Source organism: Watersipora subatra, chromosome 1 (assembly GCF_963576615.1).
Source record: "Watersipora subatra chromosome 1, tzWatSuba1.1, whole genome shotgun sequence".
NCBI classification, from domain to species: domain Eukaryota; kingdom Metazoa; phylum Bryozoa; class Gymnolaemata; order Cheilostomatida; family Watersiporidae; genus Watersipora; species Watersipora subatra.
In genome coordinates this window covers 15,265,313-15,272,922 of record NC_088708.1, presented here as the reverse complement: position 1 = coordinate 15,272,922, position 7,610 = coordinate 15,265,313, and the positions used below count along the sequence as shown (strand labels likewise).

The 7,610-nt window shown below is 37.0% G+C and overlaps 1 non-coding gene across 1 annotated transcript; it reads right to left on the bottom strand.

The window, feature by feature from the left end:
- Nucleotides 1–515: 515 nt before the first annotated feature.
- LOC137386124 (U6 spliceosomal RNA) lies at nt 516–622 on the bottom strand. The gene has a single exon (XR_010977822.1). It is a non-coding gene; the product is annotated as a U6 spliceosomal RNA (small nuclear RNA).
- Between the last annotated feature and the right edge of the window lie 6,988 nt (nt 623–7,610).

Here is a 7,610-nt window from a genome sequence, read left to right as displayed (position 1 = left end):
TGACATGAATATGTCTTGTGTTAGGGAGTTCTGCTACAATTGTTGAAGACAAATTTACTTAGAATTATTCACTGCTGTGTAAGTTGTACCTTTCTATCCAAATAGTTAAATACACGGATTCAACTTTAGACATTTCTGTTTGCTATTCCAAATTTTGATGAGCATTTATTTAGAGAAGTCACTAAACCCCTTAAAGTTGCTTCGCTTTTGTAAGGAAGTCATAAGGACCCGTGAGACACCAAGCTATTATTAAAATAATTGTCTCATATCATATTGGTCAAGCAGTAAACTGTTGAAACATTACTAAACGCATTGTCATTATGAAGCTTAGTGGAGATGGTGTTTAAATAAATGTAGATTGCTTTCAAAACTACCTCAAGGCAATTTAACTATTATATTCCAGCTGCTTCATTCAATTTAAAGTTAATTCAATTTTAATTTTCAAGTTACACTTTGAAAGTATTAAAACAGGCATATTGTTGATATTGTGTATGAAACTTGTAAATTAACAGAATAAAAATATGGAACGCTTCACGAATTTGCGTGTCATCCTTGCGCAGGGGCCATGCTAATCTTCTCTGTATCGTTCCAATTTTAGTATATGTACCTCCTAAGAGAGTACACTACATGTCAGTATAGCAATGTATATATAGCGTAAAGCTATAACATAAAGCATTGAGTGTCAATTATAAAAAACTCAATACTTACTTGGTTCTTTTTTGGCACTTTATCATATTCGAAAGAAATAGTAATTTTAAACTTAGTTATTATATTACCACATTTCTGAATGTTATACTCTTAGTTATATTTTAAATTGCTACAAACATTTGGCGTTTTATCTATTTACGTAATAGTGCGCTTAATATTAAAGATTTGTGGTTAGCGTTATTGTTTGCTCAATAGACCTATTAACTATACTAGACTGGGCAATCTAATGCATCGCAGCTCAGCATTGTGTCCCACTTAAATAGTCACATTCTTTGTGAGGCAACGTCATTGCTTTGTTCACTTTACCTAGTCCAGGCCATAGTTCTAAGTAGGAAGCCATGGAGAGTGGAGTAAATACCAGCACTGGAAAGGATTCAAAGGTAAATTTTACTCCAATTGTCTTCAAGTGTGGCTGTGAGAGGTATCTAGATATATAGAGAAAGGAATCTTGTAGATTGTTTCGAGATATGCATACAAATAATGGTTTTTCCAAAATGCTTTTTTAAAGTTCATTGCAGGTACAACAATGTAAAAAGTTGTTTCGCACAAAGAGGTGCCAAGTGCGTAGTGTGTGTTGCCCCTTTTATGAAGTTTTTTTATCACCATTGCAAGTGGACATAGGCTAGTAAATGAGTATGGTGGTGGCTGTGCTATGTTTAAGAGTCTAGCTAAACCCAACCAGAAATATTTTTACTCTATGATGGTCTCATAAGAATGTAAGCATTTACTGATTATTTTGCAGGGCAAAGGGTGTAGAAATTTTTGCTGTGCATTTGGGTGTTCTAATACTCCAGCACAGGACAGTAAACTCAGTTTCCATACTTTTCCATCGGAAGAAAAACACCTAGCCAGACATAGCGAGTGGATATACGCTGTGAAACGTAAGGACTGGATGCCTTCCAAATACTCTGTGCTCTGCAGAGATCATTTTACAACAGACACCTATCGTAGACCTCCTGGTACGAAGATGGCTGCCATACTAAAGCCTACCCCTGTACCAAGTATATTTGATTATTTGCCAAAATACTTACAACCGACTCAACCTAAGCATAGACAACTGCTATGCCGACCAGCACCATCTACATTATCTACACCGGACCGAGATGAGCCAGCCATGGAACTTTCACTTTGCTCTGAAGAGCCAACAGCTGCCAAGCAATCTGAAGAGGCCACCCCCGACCCTCTACATAAGCGACCACTAGGTAGACTAAAGATTGCACCAGAGATACCTATACCGAATCTTTTAAACAAAGTCAACACGTTTAACCACGAGCTTTAAAAGGCTTCAAAATACCAAACGTAATCAGAAGAATTTGCTTGCATTACTGCAAACAAAATCCAAAGCGCTAAGCTTGACTCAATAGATGGTTGCCCGCAAGAGCTAATAGAAAATGAAGCCAAAGACAAAAGTTCAAAACCAAAATGGTCTACCGTCAAAAAATCAAAGAGTTTGCTATCACCATGTACTACTATTTTCCAAAAGCATTGCCTATCTCAGAACGTTGTTCACACTTCCCAACGCACGAACTCTAAGACGCTGGCTCGAGTCTGTAGAATGTGATCCTGGCTTTCTAACAGACATCATTAAGATCATCAGTAAAAAGACATGCGCAATCAATGTATACAGTCTCGTGATGGAGAGTATGGCGATCTGAAAGCAGCTTAGTCTGGAGAAGTCGACCAACTCTGCGCAGGGCCATGTTACCATTGGGGACAAAACTAAGTTAGCCAACGAGTCCCTGGTATTTCTTCTCATTCCGGTGATGTACTCATTCTAGTACAACATCCAATCGGCTACTTCTATGTAAAAAAGATTCACAGCGATTTGCAGTCTCAACTGATACAGCAGTGACTACGCCTTACCGCCGAACATGGAATCAGGATTATAAACGTAACTTGCGATGGCACACAAGCTAACATCACCACTCTGAAGAAACCAGGTACACAAATTGTCTGTTTACACCTCATCCTGTCATCACAAAGATATGTCTAGGCTCAGAACAGATCATACGGTAGTGTGTCGACTTACAGAGAATCACTGCAGACATACACAAGTTGGTGGTCACTAAGACTCTTTCATTGGTCTTACAAAGCGATTTGCATCAGGAATTTTCATGCTCAATCCACAGCACAGCGTTAGTTAAAACTATCACCTCCAGGTATGTCAGGATTAGAATTCACCAGGAGGCTACAAAGGTAGCTGTTGACAAGAATAATCTCAGATCAAGGCTCAGCTGACTGGTCATCTTTAGTCATGTTTAGAATAAATACATTCACAATATGTATAGTAAAGTGTACCATATGTCACCTGTTTTCTATGATTTTTCTGATGCTGTTTGCGTAACACCCAGACCCAACATTTATATTCATTACAGACTGCAATCAGTGTACCATTTACCAGTGTGTATGCATTTGAAATCAGTTTGTACACCTAGCTACCTGACATGTTAGCCCATAGCAGAGGGCAACATTAATAATTTTGAAATACTTTTGGAATGGATGGATATACATTTCTATTCACACTTTACAATCGAAATATTCAACTTTATGTTTAAAAATTTGCAGGGTAGCAAATACATAGTGTATAAGCTTTGTATCTAAAACTTGAAACCAATAGCTTGTGTACTTTGGTAGTTATGTCAAATTACATGTACCAACAATAATGTCTCTGTATTCTTTCAATGTAAACAATGATTACTTACTTGCCTGACTAGCCGAAAGTGAACAAAGCAAAGACTGTGCGTCACAAAGAATTTATGTAGAACATGTTGGATATTATGTAGGTTTTGCATCATGGTTTTGCATTGTCCAGTCTAGTATAGTTAATAGGTCTATGTGTTCAATATTCATCTGTCTATTCCTTTTCACTTAGTAATACGCAGTGCTTCAACTAACTTCAAATAGTGTCCGTTAGAAATGAATTAGGAATGGGAGTCAAACATTTGCTCCAACCTCGCCTCACCCACACCAAACCTCTACCTACTACCTATCAGTTCACTATATTCATACCGCATTATACTTTTAGCCCATCATGAATTTTATTGTAATTACATCTCTCGCACAATATATCAAACTCAATTATCAAATTTCTGTCTAAATCTCCCACAATCTTCTTCCGGTGAAGGCCAACGCAGGGTGGATTACCAACAGGCCATTTTTTGGAACCAACTCTCTAACACTATAAAAAGCATAGAGAAGGTGGCCAGTTTCAAGAAAAAACTTGAATTACATCTTTGAACAGTGAATAAAACCTAATTACTCATAAAAATTGATCTTGATTACACGATGACAACAAGCCCCACGCCATGACTAGCTATACTAATGTGTATTATGACTCATTTATGAGCTTCATCACTCTTCCAGCTTTTTTTCTTTTGTGTAATTACTATTGTTGACGAAAATCAATTAAAAATCAAACTTCACAGAGAATGTTGGAAAATTTGTTTGTAGAGGTGGTCATAAGTAGATGTTTAACTGGACAGATAACGAAACAGTTTGTCTTTTTGTTTTGCCTGATATCAGCTGGCCTCTGTATTGACACTGCATAAATATGTCTGTCTTAGGTTTGCTAGGCACAGCTTGTTCCGACCATGATTTCTGCATCAGTCCATACACTCAGTGTGAGAGAAACAACAGAGGTCGTACTTGCTCCTGCAAACCCGGCTATCAGAGAGATGACAAGCAGTGCAAAGGTACTGAGAATGTCTTGTGAATTAATGACATGACAACGTTTGCCCACAATATATACATGTATATTTATATATGTTTATATATATATAGAAATATATATGCATATATATACATATATATAAATATATAACATATTTATATATATATTTGTTATAAATGAAAGAATGAGTAAATAGCTTGATTATTTTCGTCGCATGGTGTCACCTTTTGATTTAAACTAACTTTTCCATTACGATTTCACTAAATCACTGGGAGGCTAACCGGTCACCATTTGTTGTTATTAGCTAATGACTAGATTGACTCGTACCTATGTCGGCTTTATGTAGAATGTTTTGACAAATCAGTTGTAGAATATTTCCTACCGCTTATGCAGTAGGCATGCTTTGAGAGATTAAATCACTCGGTAATAAATAAATAGAGACAAAATATGTGTCCTACTTTTTACAATATCATCTTTATATATTATTATATTTATATTTTTACAATATCAATCTTTATAAATTAACATATTTATATCATTTTTACAATATTGTTTTTACATATTATTTTGTATATTATATTGTTTAATTTTTATGATATTATCTTGACATATTTCTGTATTTAATATATTCATCTTTTTTACAATATCGTGTTTGTTCTTGCCAGCTACTATGGGCTACCCTTGCCAGAAGAGTTCCTGCATTAATTTTCGAGCAACATGTAATCACACTGATGATCGTTGCGAGTGCCAAGAGAATTATCGTCTAAATGGAAACCGTTGTCAACGTTAGTAAGCTAAAAAGTAATTTATAGCGAGACTAATATTAACTAGTTAGTACATATTTCTGGGCTCCACAGCTTGCCGAAAGGTATTGGTAATCTCTGTGACGACATTATAAGATCAGCGAAGGTATATTTGTGTCTCTACCACATGTCTGTTGCAGCACGATACGGAGTAACGTGTGCCGACTCAGAAGAATGTTTCGATCAGTTCAACACTTGCTCAGATCACAAATGTGTATGCAAAAACGGATATGAGTTTGAAAACAATGGTTGTAAGGGTAAGTTTTTTGCAGATTCCTTTATAAAGTATTCTCTACGGCAAAAGTATATACATGTAGTATATATACTTTTTCGTAGTAAAAAGTAGTAGGAAACATACAAGAAAATAATAGAGAAACGTATTTTACCAGTTATTCAGACCAGGTTTGTAGTTGTGTATTAGTTTGCAACTAATGGATCTGTATTTCTCTGCAATAGACTTGGTGGATTTTTGCCTGATGTTTTAGCAGCTTTTTACGGTCATAAAACCTCTCATGGGGTAGAAATTTAAAAAAGAGAATGTGAACTTGCTGTTTTTTTAAAAATCTGGTTAATAATCACGACAGCAAGATGTCTATGGACGAATAGTTCAAGCTGACAGACAGAGTAGCTTACATATTCACCCAGCATTTCTTACATCATGAGATAATGTCTCTGATTAGAAGGATGTCATCTGTTTAATGTTTGCAGGAAAGCATGGCTCAATTTGTTACAGCAAGTTGCAATGTCTCTCAACATTTATGGTTTGTAAAGGAAAATGCGAGTGTGGGCGGGGTTACCAGTATGACAGTGTCAGCGGCATATGCAAAGGTGATTGGCCATCTCGATTCCTTCTCATTTGATTTACACTTCATCTAAACTACAGCTGAGTATATTATGAATCTACATGCAGCACACCTTCACCTACAGCTGACAGTAAAATATGTACAATCATTTTAGCTAAATATGGTACGGAATGTGCTTCAGCAAACGATTGCTTAAATCTACGTACTGTTTGTGATGAAGATTTCCAGTGCATGTGTGAAGATGGCTACAGGTATGCCCCTAAAGAAGAATTTGTGTGTCGAGGTAAGAATTCCATGCACGGTATTCAAAAATTTTTATGGTGTTTTTTTATCCACTCTTCACCAGCATTTGTAAGTTGAGAGTGGTAAGCAATGAATTATGTTGATAGATGGTAAACATACCTGTCATCTACTAAGATTGTAAGCGTGAATGACAACTGTTAACAGGTTATACTAATGCCTTCAGACATCTTGGCTGTATGATTCACATACAAGTATGCAGGGTTCTACTGTGTTCTTTATCGCAAAAGTTTAAATCTTTCATACATTCCATTGCTATATCATTTAGCATTGAATGGTCGCCTTTGCTCAGCTGACTCTGAGTGCCTGGATCCCAGCAGCTTTTGTCATCAAAATGGAACCTGCATTTGTGAAGATGGGTACACCTTGGGGAGCCAGCAAACCTGCCAGGGTATGTAAATATGAGTCTTGCCTCCCAATTCTTTACAGCTCTAGTTGATGTTGTTTCCTCGTTCCACAAGCTCTTAGCGACTTCTCTTCTTGCTTATCAGCAAATGTGGGCGTTTCCTGCAAGAATGATGCTGAGTGTTACGCTAACAGCAGCGAGTGTAGCGAAGGTATCTGCTCCTGCCTACCTGGTTATACCAACTCTAACGATGGCGATTGCAAAGGTTGGTGCTTAAAGTTGAACCCAACTTACCCTATGTTGTATGTTGCTATGGGGCTCATGTCAAGGTCAGTTGTATCTGATCTCTTTAATGATAAACCGATTCACTTATCAAATGTCAGAGCATCTTGTTTGTTTTTATTGGTTGGTCTGTTTGTTTGTTTGTTTATCTGACTGTCACATATAAATGACTCTTTTAGCTGGCTTTCTTGGTCACTGCGCGCTGAGCACCGATTGCAGTGACTCCTTAATCTGCTCGGAAAGGACCTGTCAGTGTATGGATCAACAAGCTTTTGACCCCTTCATTGGTTCTTGTCGTCTAGCTGAGAGCTCTGCTTGTGAGAATACTGCTTCCTGTATCTCTAAGGCTATCTGCTCTAACCGTACCTGTTCTTGCAAGTCAAATTTTATTGGATCTAATGGCCTATGCAAAGGTACCAACTTGTGTTTGTAACTACCTAGGCTATATTGGTATGAGTGTGGCTCATGTTGTTTTCTACTGAAACTGTGTATACATGAGTAAAAAATCTGACAGGTTTTACTAAAAAACTGGCCAATCATTCAAAGCTATTCATTATCGGTCAATCAGGATTTTACTAACTCATCGGGTCGACATCCAGTTTGTTTGTATTGAAGTATGAGACAGCTGATCATTATGATAACCAATCAAAAAACAGTACAACGACCAGCGAGTATGCTTTCATTTATCAATAACCAGT